The sequence below is a fragment of the Sparus aurata genome, chromosome 19, assembly GCF_900880675.1.
Source record: "Sparus aurata chromosome 19, fSpaAur1.1, whole genome shotgun sequence".
Classification (NCBI taxonomy): Eukaryota; Metazoa; Chordata; class Actinopteri; order Spariformes; family Sparidae; genus Sparus; species Sparus aurata.
This window is the reverse complement of record NC_044205.1, coordinates 17,953,212-17,970,859: the sequence shown is the minus strand read 5'-3', so window position 1 is coordinate 17,970,859 and position 17,648 is coordinate 17,953,212. Positions and strand designations below refer to the sequence as shown.

General features: G+C 44.2%; 1 protein-coding gene across 1 annotated transcript in view; it reads right to left on the bottom strand.

Moving 5' to 3' along the window:
• The window catches only part of boc (BOC cell adhesion associated, oncogene regulated), a 28,852-nt gene extending 24,057 nt beyond the window's left edge, over positions 1–4,795 (bottom strand). Inside the window, exon 1 of the mRNA XM_030398052.1 lies at positions 4,409–4,795. The gene's annotated coding sequence lies outside the window, so the exon portion shown is untranslated. The remainder of the gene's footprint in view (positions 1–4,408) is intronic.
• Between the last annotated feature and the right edge of the window lie 12,853 nt (positions 4,796–17,648).

Sequence of the window (17,648 nt, the reverse complement as noted above, 5' to 3'; positions counted from 1 at the left end):
CGCACCAGCCTCACAATGCGTGTGTTTGTGTTTGCTCGCGTGTGTGTCTGTGTGTAAAAGAGAGAGAGAGTGAGAGTATGGGTAACTTCATTATCCAATCAAGGGCTTCTTGACTTTTACTTTAAGTAGTGGAACAAATCAACTCAGCTGGTTTAAAGGCTTTGAGTAATCCTCATTAGGCTGCTGAGACAACAAATGAACGCATGGTTTTCTTCATGATATGGATACAAAACCTTTTTAAAAAGGCACACTTTGTAGTTTTGGGAGGAAGAAATTGCAATCAGGAGAGAAAGTTCAACGTCACTGACTCGTGTTTTAAGGCCTGAAGAGACTCCCTTTGTTTCCATGACTGAATAAACGGAATAACTGTTTATTCGGTTATAGAAACAAACTAATATGTCCAAGTTTGTATTATTACCTCTTTGAATTTGTAAATATTCAAATTTGGCGTTTTACCATCTTTTCCAAAACTACGGAGTGCCCCTTTAAGAAAAGTCTTTCGCAATGACTTTGTGTCTCCCGTCTCTTCCTTCCTCAATAATCTCTCTCTGTTTGAGCCTGTTTAATTAGCCTCTCCAACTCTCTGTCAGAACTTTCTCCTTCACTATTCTCCCTTTTTTTCCTTCCATTCCTTCTTCGCTCCCCCTCTCTGGCTGACAGGGAGGATCAGGGGGGAAGAGAGGTATGTAACCCCAGGGGAGGGGCCTGGAGCTCGGCCACCTGCCGGTCCAGGTGTCCCTCCATGGTTATCCGATGTCTTGACTGGACACAGAAACCCTCCCGGGGGCACGGGGCCTGAGTCCTGAGCCTCCAATCTGTCAGCGCTGGACGACTAATGCACCGCATGTCAACAGGCCAATAACGTCCAGCTCCGGGAAATGAGGAAGCCTTATTTGGCGATGAGTGTGTTCCCTGATAGTTCATGAAAAGCACATCAACTTGGAAAAAAAGTCTCTCTGATATTACAAAGAGTTAACACCTTCTTCTTTCCCCCAAAGCGACCACGCAGGTGAGACCAGTTGAGGACCAGTGTACACACACACACACACACACACACACACACACACACTCACATATATGTGCAGTAAAGGCCCACAGATTCAGCCTGCAGGCTGTTATGGCTGCATGAGTGTACCCGCTGTCATAGAGATGAAAGCATGCCCTCAGGAAGGATTTTTTTCTTCCTTTGTCAATTAACGCCAATGTTACACCCACTACAATAACAACGCTGCTTTCCAGCGCCGCAGCAGAAATTCAAGGAACTTTGGCTCACAAACACAAGCTTGAATCAGACCCGATGGAACCGTTTGTAATCTCAAACTGCATCTCCAGATCCATCTGCATCCGAACACTTTGATTTACGTCCAGGCTGCGAGAGTCAAACATGTTAAATCCCATTCATCCACTCGTAACTTACATCATAGTTCAATATGGCACCGAGATACGAGCGAGAAACTGTTGGCTGCGTACCTAAATCCACACGGTTACTTCTCTTCACAAGCTAGAAGCAAGAACAAGAACTCAGGCTCCTATAGAGCTGCTGAAAAACTATCCACCATCTTTTAGGCAAATGGTGGAAAACCGCTGGTACATGTCTGCTTGGCAGGTAACCAAGATCAATCAAATATAATTTCGAGTTCCAGCTGCTAACCAAAAGACAATAAAGTCTGTTTCCTGTCCTGAAACTGGAGGTCTCTCTCGCTGATACAGGTATGCACATTTTCAGTCCCTGGCGTCAGCACGGTGTAGGATTTTAGAGGACGCTTTAAAAGGTCTATACTTCCAGGCGATAGCTGTTGTTTCGCCCTGAATGACTTTCATTCATCACAACATCCCGTGTAGAAAAAAAATCATAAATTATGATACTCCTACAGGGACTTAAATCGCACTTGAGGTATTCAAGAACAGATTGAAGTTCACTTTCCCGGAGTGGAGAGCTGCAGCTCACGGTTACTTTCATTTTCTCATAGTGTAACGACGTCTCCAGCTCTCAGAGCCTGAGGTGACATGTTCGGGGTCACGTTGTTTGGAGCGCTAATGAAGACGTGGTGGTCGAGACATGTTGGCTGCTTTTAAAAAGGAGCACTGTGCAGTTTTGGGGAAGATATTCTGATCAGAAAAAGGATCTTCATTGACTGATTTTCATAGCTAATCCAACTTTTTGCTTTCATGAGTGAACAGGGAAATTGACCCTCGTAGGTTATATTTGGCGGACCCTGCCAGCCGTCTAGCTTCAAACAGCTTGTTTGTTCAGTTCAGGAAAGGATACATATTTTTGAGTTTGATTTACGAGCTCATTAATATTGTAAATATTAACATTCTGAGTTTCTCCTCCAAAACTACGTAGTGCCCCTTCGATGGTTGTCCTTTTATTGATCTAGCAACTTTTTGCATCTTTCCTTCCTCGTTTTGATGCCTCGTCTTGTTTGGACGGCCTGGACGGAGAGATATTCACGTTACGATCCACAAAGAGAAAGATTTGAGAAACTAGATGTGTGGCACCTTTCGTCTGTATTGTTGTGCTTCTGCATTAACGGAAAACTATTATTTCCGGGCGGCAACAGTTGTTTTGACCATGGACTTCACCCTGAGAGCGTTGAGTATTACATCTTGAATATAAAAAAACAACATGGTCATAAACACTCCTAAAAGGATTTAAACTGTGTCGGGGTCTACTTTATTATAGCCCTCACTGTGGGGCTTGACATACTAGTTTGAAAACTTACATAAGATGGAAATATTTGCGTAACAGATGGATTATGAACGCCTATAACTGTGTCTCTCCAGGCACCACATAAGCAATCAAAAGGGGCCCAACAGTGTGAGAAACAGGCAGATAATCAGACTGGAATCAATTAGTCCCAACTTTGATCCACCCGACTGCCAGAGATGATCAACAACAACAACAAACCCAGCGACCAAACAACAAGAGCCCTCTTCTTTTTTTCTTTTTTTTACTGCGACCAATTAATTCCCCTCATAAGCCGTGCGCCTAATTGGAGGAGGCCGGGGCCCATTCGTTTCGACTTTTAATCCAAGTGACATTGATTCAGCGCGAACAATCGGGCCCTCTTGTCTGATGCCATGTCTGTCACCGAATCGCAGAGGTTTTCCTCCGTGCGAAGCGGGGGCCAAATGTAATCCAAACAACAAAACGACACCTGGGGGCTGGAAACTTGAGCCCCTGCGGCTGTTCCTGCGGGGCACTCCTCCGTGTCCGTGCGCGCCCGCCCCCCCCCAACGGTGAGTGACACCCCGGCCAACACTCATTAGCAGCCCAGGGGGATTAAGACAAACATTTTCTCATTAAAATCAAACCTTGAATGAGGGGATGATATCAGGGAGAGAGTCTCCTGACTGTGGGGGGGGGGGGGGGTCGGCAGGATGCCGCATTCCTGAGCGCGAGGAGCAGCTGTCAGTTTATTGGAGGCTTTAATTGGGTTATTCTGACACCAGACTTTGGTTGGAGGGGTGAAGCAGGAGGGGCAGGTACAGAAATGCTCTCAGGTGGAATTGTTATTATTTCCAATAAGAAACGTGCGCATGCCACTTTGCGCACAGGAGCAGAGAACATTTAGGATTTAGTGTAAAAAAAAAAAATTAGGCATAGGCTATCATATAAATTACTTTGGAGCATCTTCATGAAAGTGCATGAGGCTTCTCTGAGCGCTTCCTTCACTTTGGTTGCTCAGCCGGAGATGTTCCCCAGCCTGCCGCTACATCGCAGCGCTCCCCGGTGATAATATGGGGGTAAATCTGGCACAGCTCACCATGTCTGTTTTCTGTTACCCTATGGCAGCGACTATAGGCTGCGGCCTTCAGGACGTGCACGCATTCCCCCTTAAAAAAACACGCGTAAGTCCAAAAAACACAACCGAGAAGCCCTGCAACGTGTCACACCACTCTCGCCCCCCGCTCATATTCGCGTATCTGGCTGTAAAAGTCGGCGGAAACGCGCTTAAAATGAAAGAAAACGTCGGAGAATACGGACGCGGAGCTCATCCAATCACAACAGGCTAAGTCCGGAGGACAAGTTAACGCTTTTTTTCGTTAAAAAGTTGCGGAGAAACGGAGCGCCAAAACGCACGCATCCGTCCAAACATGAGAGACGTGTGTTCAGAAAAGTTTGTTGCAAAGTTTTTGTGAATCAATAAGCGGAAGAAAAAAAACAAAAAACAAAACAAAACAAATGCGGCTATCAAAGTAGTCCCCAGCACTGAACTCGTCATCTAACAACCAAAATCATCAACTTTTCCAGGAAATAAAGCGGCACAGAAGAAGGCAGAGGCTTCGGTTTGGCTGCAAACACGCACCGAAAGTGTCACATTTGTGTTTAACTTTGTAAAAACATGTTGATAGGAAGCGTAACACCGCACAATCGTGGACCGCATGAAGGGAGCAAACTTACCCAAACTGCTGGATTTGGTGCACACACCTCGCTTCAAACCGACCGATCCTCTCCTCGCCTCTCTCCTCTGGGTGAGTTTTAGTCCGCAAAAAAACAACTTTTTACTTCTCTTTTCCCTCTAAAGCCTCGCTGCTTTGGTAATTTACTGCGATGCCACCGACATTTTCTTCGGCTCCCCAAGTTCTCACATTGAAAGGCCGTTTTTGGATGACTGAGCTCTCAAACAATTCTCCCTTTTGCGACGTCTTTTCGGGTCCTCCCACTTCCCAAGCAGGAGGAGGGATCTGAACAATGGGGACTGGCTCCCAAAATCCCAGCGCGGAGCACTGCAGCGCCGTTTCTCCAGACTACAGAGCCCTGCGCGGGACACATGAGGACTTTCCAGAGGTTGTGCGTAAAACTAGAAACCTGAATCAACATTTATTAAGTAAAAAAAAATGCGTGTGTGTGATCAGAAAAACTCCCTGAAACGTGATTTCTTTACAGCTACGGTGTCCTGGAAGAGAAAAGTGTGCCCCCTCCCCCTCCTCCTGCTCTGTTCCCCCTGATTTGGTATGCGTTGGTCCCCACAGAGTTTGTATTGACCCCCGTCCATTGAGGCCTGCAGGCCCTTCAGTGCAGCTGTGCAGTGCTGGTGCTGTGTTGTTGTGAACTGGACGGGCCCAGTCAGGACTGTGCAGCACACACACACACACACACACACACACACTCTCATACCACAGTGATCACAGCTCAAATCCCCCCTCTGCGCTCCCTCTGGAATTCTCTTCTCCACTTCAATCAGCACACTTTGAAACGAGGGGAGCCGTTCCTGTCCACTTCATTAATAACCGACTATTCCCAGATCACAGGGTTTGATAGCGGGGTCCTGTCGATGGGAAGCGGGGCGCGTTCACAACCCCTGTGAATGCGGGAACTCCCACCATGATGTACCTGTGGGGTTATTGCAGCCCAGCAGGCCTCCATTCACTGACAGGCTGCGGCATTTCATGACACCTGTTGCTCTTGTTCAGGTGAGAATATGTGTGAGCGGACTCTGACTGTGGCCCGGCTTCAATATGTTCTCAAGGAGCCAGTAATCGTGGGTGTTTTCCGTGTTGTGCTGCACTTTGCCAGCCCTTTGCAAGCTCTTGCCAATGTTTTGGAGTTGTTGCTACCAACTCTGTTTGTATGTGGCTCCCTCACACCAGCGCCACCCCGCACTGCACTGCAGAGTCTCAAGAGTGGGAGAAAAAAAATGGGGACTCCCAACCCCAAAAAACCCCTCCATGGTGCCCCTCCCCCCTCTCCATCTCCCCATGCAGGGCTGGATGAATTAGCTCGGGACAAAAGGCTTTGTGGGCCGGCCATGAAAGGCCTATTAACCATACTGCATCCCCCAGAGGCCCTGCCCGCAGGACACCGCCTCCCAGAATGCCACTCTCTCAGCAGGCCGCAATCCCAGCATGCACCGCTTCCCTTCAGCGCTAACCCCTGTCGCCCCTGAGGCTCGCTATAGAGCCCCACACAGATTGTCATGTAGATGATTATAAATGTTGTTATGAAAGTGATGGAGAGCGAGGAGGGTGGGGGGGGGGGGGCTCGTTGTTGCAGTGTGATTTGTGCGTTTTACCAACAAAGAAGAAGAGTTTGACGGAGTGAGAGCGAAGGGTGAGCTCAGGTGTGAATCCATCCAGTGCATGTCATCATTCAAGGATTGTGTGTGTGTGTGTGTGTGTGTGTCTGTGTTTGTGTGTGTGTGTGTAGTGTATGAGGTGATTTTTTTCCCTCAAGGGTCTCCACTGTGCTGTGCCCTCTCCTCTCCGACCTCCTCGCTCCATTGTTTAGCCGAGCGCCATGACAACGACCCGCTCTCTCCTTCCCTCTCTGTATCCTGCTGACCTTAGCAGCTGTGTCACTTCCTCGGCGTGACAAAACCAGATTGAATCACACACACACACTTGTGCTTTGTGGTGCATGGGAGCTCTAAACCAGCACACTTTCACTCTCACATTCATAAAAGCGAGGCAGAAGAGGAGGCTCTCTCGCTCTCTCTGTTTCTCTCTTCAGCTGTGAATTTGGATGTTGCTGCACAGGGCGAGAAGAATATTGAAGGACAGGTTCGGATGCCTGCATGTACCTCAGATATTGGTGACCGTAATCACTCCTCCTGTCCTGATTGGCCGTGAGATGATCCCCTCCTCTTGCAGCTTCATGTGGTTGTCCAGGAAAGGAAGCTAAAACTTGCTCAGCCCGCCACAACGCGAATCCTCCCTCAAGGTGCTGCGTTAGCCAATCACATTGGTGGTGAATCACTTTGTAAGGTGAAGTACACCTACCATCTAATCGAGCGAACAAGTTACAAAACAGCCAAACGCGACCAGCTACACTGTCACCAAGTCACGGTCGAAAAATTGAGGCTGTCTCAAACTTTGATATGTACACAGGGCGGCCATTTCCCTCCGACGTCACACTCAAGGGATAATAATATGTCACTGTGTTTCAGGTTGCAATCCATATAAATGTCGGTAATTGATAAACTAACAGACCATGGGAAGTGAAAATATAGAGGGACGTCCGACTGTGATGTCAGGGTGAGGAAAATGGCCGCGGCATTGCTCACTTGACATGAAAATGACTCGTAGCCTGTTGTTTTGTCATCCGTAGTCCGAAGACACCGTAACCGAGGATGAAGTGATTTTCGTCAAAATTACATAATTTCAGAGACATACAATTCTGTATGACTTTATGAACTCACTGCTCTGCCACTCAAACTGGATTTACTGGACCGTATTGCATCCTTTCACCTGAATCGTACACAACATAGTCCTACCGATTCCACCTCTTTTAGGTTGTTTGGACTAAACCCAAAGTCAGACATGAGGAACAGTCTTTGTTTTATGCAAAAAAGGAACTTGAAGTTGGCGACCTTGGATACTCAGTCCATACCTGTTGACCTAGATCACTCAGTGTTACAACATAGGCCACTTAAGACCTCTGGCAACCAAAGATTAGAGGCTGGCAAAGGTGTTGGTATACTCAAAATGAAGTAATTTGTACAACATGTCGACCACATCTGAAGGTAAAGGTGTTTATAGCCGTGCCAGACGGCCACAATCGAAGGCGGAGTGAAGAGCCAGGTGTCACAGACAGAGGCGAGACGAGATAATTGTTTAAACGTGGGGATAATGACGCACGCTTTTGGACAGAAGAGATCGTTGTGAGAAAGAAGTTCAGACCGTTCTTGCTTTCTAATTTCTGCACAGGTGGCTAATATCTGCATGATGTGGACGAGCTTATTGGATCCTTGGTTTCAAAAAGTAAGCGCCTCAGTTGGAGCTTATTGACCCATTTAAACAAACAGATCAACTGACACTATATGCTGCTGCTACAGCTACAGAGGTGAAGTCCCTCCCCCTTTCAGTTTACCACCACGTGACCTTATATCAGGAAAATGTACACATGTTTGTGATTTTTTTTGGCATAGACACCTTTATTAAGCAGTAGACAGATAGGAAATATGGGAGAGAGAGGGGGATGTGACATGCAGCAAAGGACCTCCAGCTGGAATCGAACCGGGGTCAGCTGCGATTATGGCATGCGCTCTAACCACTCGACCACCTGCGCGCCCGGACACATGTTTTAAATCTTGTTTGAATTGTGTCGCGTTTGTTTTTCAGTTTAAAAGATAATTTTTCAATGCGAGAAACAGAACAGAAAGTGTCTCATCCAACTACCAAAGTGTAAGACTGTTGCAACATAACGAAACGTCACGTTTCCAGATATCTGTGGTTTGCAGAGACGTGCATTGCCAACATTTAGTCCGGTGATTGGAATGCATATCTTGTGAGAGACGACGTAGTTCACTGAGGGGTTTTACAGATGCTGCTTTACTGTCTTTGCAGCTTTCTTTCTTGACTTGCAATATAAGCTTTTAAACTGGCTGATCAAACCTGGGTTTCCTGGCGCAATTCAGATGAGACCAAGGTCCATGGGGAGTACCAGACTATTAAGTTTTTTAAAAAAACACTGTGCTCTGAGAACCCTCGTATGTCTTCGGACGAGCTTGTTTTTTGTTTTCCTGCATTTCAGATCATGACAGTGGAGCTGATGGATGATGCGGGCTGATGACGAGTCTATACTTGCATAGGTTTTTTTTTACGATGCACCGGGCCCTCGCTGCGCTCTTCTTTACTCAAAAAAACTGATATGCATACAGTGTGACACAGATTATTAGAAAACCATCTTGCACAGTGTGACATAAACCCGCAAGATGGCTGCTGTTCCACTCTCTTTAGGGGCCTTTAGAAAATAAGTTTTAGCCAGTAAAGACAGGAGGAATGATAACGGTGACCAGTAACTGTTATGGACGTGTGAGTAATGTATCGAGATAACCCTGAAGAAATCCAAACCGAGACTTGAAAAGTGACAAAATGAACTTTCTTTGTTAAATCAACCTAAAGCTCTGTGGGAGTTTCAGGGTTCATCTGCACTGACAGGAGCAATGTGCCGCTGGTCGCTGCATAAACACCCTCAGTCACGGTTCAGCTCATTACAATAACCCAGACATTCAAACAACAGGTGTCTCCATATCACCCTGGTGTCATCCTACAAGGCCTTTCTATTCATGACGCGTAACACCGCCACAATATCAGAATAAAGGCCTAAATGAAGCGTGCTTGGCGGGTAGAGTTGACAGCACAGAGGCAGGAGCTCTACTTCCTGACATTTTCTTAGCATATGGACCTAAAAATAAACCCATGTGAGCTGAAAGACTGCAGAGCACATGTCAGAGCTGTCCAATGAGGGGTTCAAAGCCCAGACTGGAGTCATCTGTGTTTTTCCACAGCTTCTTCTTCTTCCTCTTCCTCCTCGTCCGACTTTCTTTCCTGTGCTAAATTAAAAGAACAACTCGCAGAAGGAACTCATGGGAAAATGTCTTCACGGAGAACTGACTGATTGTGTCTTACGGCCTCTGACCCGCAGCCTCATGCGCATGATTTATGTAAAAGTACAGTGGAGGCGAAAGTACACAAATCCTGTAGTTGAAGTAAGAGAAACAGCGCCAGTCCTGCACTCCGAATAGTAGTAATTCTCTGACTTGATATTAAAAAACAATTTATGAAAAAATTAAATTTACTGTATTTTTGTAGAGACGTAGAAGTGTTAAATCTGTTGAAACTAAGGTGTTTGATGTAAGAAGCTCAAACCATAAAAAATGTAGACCTGTTTTTAATTGAGGTCTTTTTTTCCGATTAACATAAGACACAACCGTCCACAGTGAAGTCCGTGGATAATCCAGGAAATAACCTTGCAGGATATTGCTTCTTTACGGAGACTTCGCTGTGCAGATTCTCATACGGTCACTGTCGCTGTAAAAACCAAATCCAAAACGTTAACAGGCCTGTTTTCATCTTTGTAAAAGCGTATTTTTTTTAAGATGTTCCTAATGGTCAGTTTTGTACGGTGGCCCTAAGGGTACAAACAGAACAACACTTCAGAAAGCACATTTAATTGTGGAATGTTGTTGTGCTTTGACCCTCAGAGCCATCAGGGCATTTTCTCAACCCTTAGTGGAATAGTCCGACATTTTGGACCGAAATTCTGACCTTGAAGTCATATAAACAGAAACAGGGAAAAGAAATACACATTTTTTTAATTCAAACATTGCATAGACATTTTCTGCTCATATTTAGCAGGTGATATGGTATTAACTTGTAACTGTCAGTTGCTGTCCATGTTGAGAGACCTGGGAAAGTTATAAAAAGACATTTTTGGCATTGACCTTGATAACAGGTCAGATAAACTAATATTTTAATTGGTTTTAGAGAATATTCTTGTGCAGCAACAAGTGCAGGACAAAATGTATTTGTAATCTTATTCCTATCCTCCATGAAATCTTGTGTGTATTATAGGTGTGCCTCCCACTTGGTTCTTTCACTTAACGTTAATCCTCTTTCTTAGAATAATCGGTACAAGTTTTAGTCATTCATGAAGATCTAGATTAAATGCTGTTTGTATTGCTTCGCTCACCTAGCCAACACTTCTAAAGCCTTGGAAATGCTGCCGGTGCGTCAGTTATTTTATACTTTTATACTATTAATGTTAATAACGCTAGCTTCACTGTAAGTATCATCCCTAATTGTTTCCACAGTAACCTCCCCAGAAAGCTCGAGGACAAAGCTTTCAACTTCCAACAGCCTCTAACATGATGTTCAAACACTCTGAGCAATGAAATACAACTCATTTTTGTAGCATCTAAAAGAGATGATCACACCAAACTCGAAAGAATGACCTACCATCTCCTGACCATCCGAGGTGCCCGTGAACGTAGGGTTGGATGAGAAGATTAATGTTGCTCCCGTGCCAATACAGTGAATATATAACTACCACTGTCAATTAAGTTGATCTCAGCATGGAGACTGGAGACTGTGAGATTCGGCTAGTCTGGGTTGCAGCCTCGCTTGCGGTATTCCATTCACCTTTATTATTTTGTGCTAAAATGTAAAACACATGAAATAAAGTGAAAATATCTTACAAACTTGACCAAGCAAAACCAATTTGATTCGGTTTATATACCTCATTAACAGTTACGTTAACCATTGTCTTTCCTAATAACCTATAAAATGTGTAATTATTTATTAAATACTCAGTACTTAAACATCAGTTACTATTTCATGCACCTTACCATGAAGTCATTAAGCAATCCCTTTTACTTAATAAGTTACATTTGTTTTTACTCATTGTTTTTACCCTTCTTGTGCCCCCGTAGCAGAACTAACAAGGAGTTTTTACTGGAAAATGTACAATTGGATCTTTAATAACATGCCAGAGACGGCAGGATTCTCAGTGAAAGGTAGTAAATCCTCTAATAATACATCAGGTTTTATAAGCTCTTTTTTGGTATGTTTTGTATAAATCTTGATCGTGCAAAGTTGCACTTGCTGGCACAGGCAGCAGATAAATAATGTAATGAAGTAAAATAAAGTTGATAAGAATGCCATTAATAAAGTACCTGAACACAGCTGAAGTAAACACACAGACACATGCTGCACTGCGCCCTGGGCCTCACATCCAGACGCACAATCCAAATTCTCAGAACAACTCAGGGAGAAGAGATTTATGGCGTCTTTTTTTCTTTCAGATGTCTTCTGAAGTGCGCACACACACAGCACACACACACACACACACACACACACACACACACACACACACACACTGTAACTGTGTATCTCTGCCTCGGGAGCTTTTCATATCCGGAGATTTTATTGTTCTTTTTCATTCTTACTGATGCAAAGCTTACTTTGTGAGTGTGTGTGTGTGTGTGTGTGTTGGAAGGATATGGAGGGTAATAGTCTGTTATTGGTTCTCATTCCAGTGTGATTGTGCTGTTGAGACAGAGATCCAGGCTCAGGTGGGGTCCGACCCCAGGCTGAGTTACTGTGTGTGTCATGATGTGGAATGTGCTGTGTGACTGCTCTGATTAGATGTTGTTTTTCATATCTCCACAGAGACTTCTGCAACTGTTTCTTATTGCGCGGAGGTTCTTGTGCCGAGGCAGCGGCAGCAGCAGCGGCAGTAGCAGCAGCGACGGCTGTTTGTTGAGATCCATTTGGTTTATTTTATTTACTGTGTTTACTTGTTTGTTCCAAAGAGTTTGCGACTTGATTTCTTTCCAACACGGGTCATCGTCACTGCTCGAAGCTTAAGTCTGTAACTTTCCATTTCTGTTTGAATCCTGCTCCGTTTTGTTAGTTGTTTCCAAAGTGCAATGGATTATGATCCATTATCCAATATTCACTCTCATCTTTGAGCGTTTTCCACTTGGCTTCTTTGCTACCTCGCTTAGGAGCTTCTTCTTCTCAAATCTGCAGCAGAAGACTGTGACGAAGCCTGACTTTTATTTAATCAGTCATCACTGAAAAAGCCCGTGCTCTGATGAAAACCAGAAGAAGCTCATCCGAGGCCAAACGAGAACCATGTATGTTGTATACAAAAGGGGATAAATGAGGACGATGGTGGTAAGAAAACAAACTGATCAACTAGTTGGGTGTCAACAAAAGGGTCTGTCTGAGTATCTGAATGAATACAGTCCACAACTCTATGTACATACACTTGTGCATCAACATGTGCTATAAAAACAAAATCTTATATTTGAGCTGGCCGCTGCAAAACCTGAAGTTTTGGCCAGTCAGGGGCATCATTACAGAAAAAAATTTCTTTTAATATCTAAACCTAAGTTTCAGACAGAAGCAGAAGCCATTCCTGCACTCATGGCTGTGTCGTCTCGTATCTCACTTTACATAGAATCTGTATCTGTGTTTAGCGTGTATAGGACTCGACTCTCTGTATCCATGGAAACAGTCGTGTCACTTCGTTTGTCGCTGGCTATAACAGACAAGAAAAGACAGGCAATGAATTTGACCTTCAATGAGACAGAGGTAACGTTAGCTTCTCCAGCAGGCAAACATCAGCGTTAGCTTCATGTCTGTCACGTGTTCGACAGATATCGACATTAGAACTGTAGTAAAACGCTGGTATGGTGTTGATATTACTGTCTACAGGTGGTTTTCTGAGATTCTGAACCTCTGGATGAAGCACCGCTGCAGCTTCGCCTGACATGCACGTGAGAAGCGTGACTCACGCCATCAGTGTGGCCAGCACGTTGGTCTCCCAGTTACAGTATGAGTAGCTTTTTAATCATGAAATTTCAGCGTTTGTGTTCCACATCTTTACGGAGCTGCCATACAGACAGGTCTATGCCATCCAAACTGAAGTTTCATATTTTATGAAATCAGGTCAATTAAAACGTTTCTGTCATGAGGCCCCCGCTAAGTGTGTCATCCTCTGCTCATATTTTGTTGTTAAATGAATGCAAGGTATCAAAAAAATGCTGATTATTAACCAGATATCAGCACAGAAATGTGGTGAATTGATGTTTTTACACTGCGACTATGAATCTAATATGTTAATCGAGCTTTAGAGGCTCTACAACCAGATTTTATCCCCTTTAAACTGAGTCAGGCGAGCTGTTTCCAGTGTGTGAGTTAAGTTAAGTTTTTCATGCTTTTTAATGATATATTTATTAAAATGTTATTTTATACATATATATGTACATACCACACGTATACTGCAACAAACTGAACAGATGGGTGCCTTGTCGAACCAAAGCACACACTGAGGAACGACAAATCCATCTTCTGTACATCTTCCCCTCAACGCATTTTACGGTTAAAATTACTTTTCTTACTTATGTTCACAAAATCAAGCACAGATTATCTGTGTTGTGAGACTTCCACAGGGGAGTACTCATTCCTCCTACTCATACACGACAGATACAGTTCACAAAACCAGTAAATCTATCATCAATCCCGTTTCCCTTTTTCCTTTATACATCACTTGATGTAGAATAAAAGTTATTAGCGTTTGCCTCCTACCATGTGTAACACTTGGACTATTACTCATATTCCAAAACATTGCAATCTATCTTTTAGCATATCTATCATTACTTGTTCACTTTTAGCATACTTGTGGTCTTTTGGGTATAGCCCTAAAAATAAAGAATAAAAAAATCCCAGAGTCCACTGGAATGTCTTTTGAGATAAACTTTTCTATTGCTTTTCTAACCTCCTCCCAACCCAGATTTTATGCGTGCGCTCTGCCAATAGGAATGAAATAGCGGTCGCTTTCACCTCAGTAGATTTTGTTAATAAATCAGGATTATTGCTTTTATTACTATTATATTGATTTACCGTACAGACATGAGAGTGGGATCAATGAAGAAAGAAAGCAAAGGAATCCTCCAAGAGTATTGTAAAAGTATCATTTTTACATTTTGTGTTTCAAATCTGAGCTTGTTTTTTGTCTGCCTTCAAAGTGTGGAATTATAATTTATTGGTTGTGCTTTAAAAGAAAAAATCTGCCCTTGTTTGTGTCCAACCTTTATATAATCAATCTGTTTGTATTCCTCTGGTATGTAGAGATCATGTCTGTGTTTCTTGGCCCTTCGTCTGTACACTTAACAGACACTTGAAGGCAAAACTCTTTGCATTGTTAGAGCGCGGCTCTTGATCTTGCAATTTTTTTCCAGTAATTGTTTGCCCTCAGCAAAAACCCCCAAACATAACTCGTGTGTTGCAACATGGAAAAAAAATCCTCTTATTGACACAATCTGACAGCAGCACGCCAGCCTCACTCCATCTCACACGGCCTTCTCCTCCTTCAGGTTTTATCAGCGCAGCCGTGCTATGACTGGTGCCAAGCAGTAAATATTCTCCGCTCTTTGTGGTATAAAGCCTGCCGTCTAAAAGTTGTGACTTTATATCCCTGTTGGAGTGAAGTGTGAGTTTTGACTTTAGCTTTAACTGTGTCCAGATGAGGCAGACAGCCGTAATTGGACATGGAGCCAGTGAAATCCCAGTCCCGCTCCGCTCAGCTCGGCTCATGTAGCTGCCTGGCCCGAGGTTGGACTGAACTGTCCTTACAGCACTTTACTTTTTTCCAACAACAAACATTTACGTCTAAGCTGTTCATCCACCTCCTCTTGTTTTTGCTCTCGGGGGAGTCAGATGAGGAATGGCCCATCAGAGGAGTTGGGTGGTACCGAAATGTTGGATAGTAAAGTTAAGTTATAGCCACAAGCCGACGTTTCTGAGAGGGTCAAAAGGTTGTAGGAAAGCCGAGGTCGGGGAGTGTAAGTTGTATATCAGACGTCAGGGAGTGAACGCCAGAAGACAGAGCGGCGGCAGGAAGAGAAACGCTCCAGAAACCTGACAAGGTTGAGAAAGAGATTTGACATTCCACCTTTTATCAAGCACCTGGTTTTATCATCCAAGCCTTCCCTGCATATGGTTTTATTTGGATCTGTCTTAGACTCCCCTCTCATAGTTTTCCCTCTTTTACTCCCATCATCCATCTTGGCTTTCGCTTCTCCTCCCTTATTTTGACTTGCTTACCCCCCCCCCCCCCCCCCCCCCGTTCTCCCTCCCCCCTCTCTCTCTCCCTCCTATCATCTATCTACCATCCCTCCCTCTTTCCATCTCTCCCTCTCTGACTTCCTGCTTTCCAGCCTGCCAGACGGTCATAATTAACGGGGAAAACGATAGTCCCCCTGGCCCTCGGGAGCCCTCTACACTCACTGCCCTGAGAGAGAGAGAGAGAGAGAGAGAGTGTGTGTGTGTGTGTGTGTGTGTGTGTGTGTGTGTGTGTGTGTGTGTGTGTGTGTGTGATCCCTGTTTCCCCCATACCTCCAGACTTGGCCAATGGTCCGCACTCCACTCAATGCGTCTTTATGTTCAGTGTCAGCGGCGGAGCATGATCTCACCCCCTCCAAAAAACACACCAAATGACTTACAGAGACTCCCAAACACAGGCCGCAAACACAGAACCTCCTACTATCCAAGAGAAATAACACACACCCACACACACACACACACACACACACACACACACACACATAATATACAAGGCGTCCACTGGCAGCAACTCTCATTATGACTAATTCTGACGAGAAAGTAAAGAGAGCGAGGGAGAAAGAATCCATGTCGTAGAAGCGCCTGGTTCTTTGGTTAAACAGACACTCGACTGTGCTGTTTTTCTCTGTGTTTATTAATTTATTGCCCGGCTCGCGTGCGGAGGACTAAAAAAGCCACAGAACAGAAAGCAAAATGCCAAAACACAACAGGGTCTCCTTGAAATAACTCCACCTGTCCATATATGTGCATAACTGCGTGCGTTCACCCGCCTCCTCCCACCCTTCCTCCTCGTCCTCCTTGCTGCGGTGCTGGGAGGCAGATCCCAGATCAGAGGCCAGGGAGCTGGGAGCTGATAAGGAGATGAACTGATGCTATCTGTCAGTCACAGCCAGAGGGCGGGGTCTCTGAGCCAGGAGGTCAGGACTCTCACAGTCCCTCGGCTCTCCCCTCCTTCCTTATCTAAACAAACAAATGGTTCTCCTTGAGATGCTCTCACATGATGCAGGCCCAATATGAGCACAGCAGGGTGGACACAAAAACATGAACACCTCACATACATTTGTGACACAGTGCGACAATACCTCCTGGCATCAGAAACTCCAGACTGAAGCCACAGCTTTGGCACAACTGATTATTCCTCTGTGTTTTTCACATAACCGGCTAAGAGCTGAGTCTCTGTCAGATCTAGTGAAGGTGAACTGGTGTAAACTCGAGGGAAAAAAAAAAAAAAGTCTTTTAAGGCTTACATTTGTTCCTTTGTAATTCAGAAGAGTATCAAGCACAAATGGTGTCGTTTTAAAAGCTAGTTTTTTCCATCCTGAAGCATTCGTGCAACAGCCTATGGTGCTCTTTGTTTTGTGTTATGTTTGTGTAATTTGTTATGGTAAATTCACTGCTCCGTTTATATGGTGTAAAAGGAAAAATGACCCTGCCTGGGCAAAAAAGTATATAGTATCACACAGAGCAGTAGCTTACTGTAACGCTATCGATTATATCATAATGTACCATATTGTATTGTATTGTATCGCATCGTACTATATCGTACCTTGTTGCATTGTATTGTGCTGTACCCTTCCGTTATCGTATTGTATCATATATCATAAACACTCTCTCAACTTTTGTCAGCTCAAGCTCAAAATCATAAATTCTAAAAACAATTCTGCTGATCGATTCTTCATTTCAGCACAGTGTCCGTGCTGCTTGGACCAAAACATGATTCCAATAATCACGTTTGGCTGCTCAGGTGATGGTATTTCAACACCAGATGGGATGACTATCTAGATACGGCACCGTCTTTGCTGTAGTTTTACAAGTCACTTAATACTAACCTGAAAAAAAGTTTAACTCAGGTTTGGTTGAAAGTTTTTGCTATAACATTGTACTGACACGTCTTGGTGTACACATCCACAGCAAGGTGAGAAGTTTAACCAACAGCAGTAAGCAAAAATAAGATTTGCTGCTATTGTGTCTCTTTTTATGACTTTAGTTTGTGGATTTAAAAGAAAAAAAAGCTTCTGATACAGAAAAGCAAGTTTGACTACAGAACAAAGATAACACTCATTTGCAGTAGATAGACAGCACAGATTAGTTTGGATTTAGAATACTCTTCCACTCTGATTTGTACAAATACAATTTTCGCAATCAAAATAATCCGAATCTGCGGTTTGTTGATGAGCCTTTAAAGTAACAAAGTGTTGCATGAAGGGGAAACATAGTTGATTGTTGAGTCTCATCCCCAGATTGTCAGATTCTGACATACAGCTCTGGTCAGATGCCAACCCCTGAGC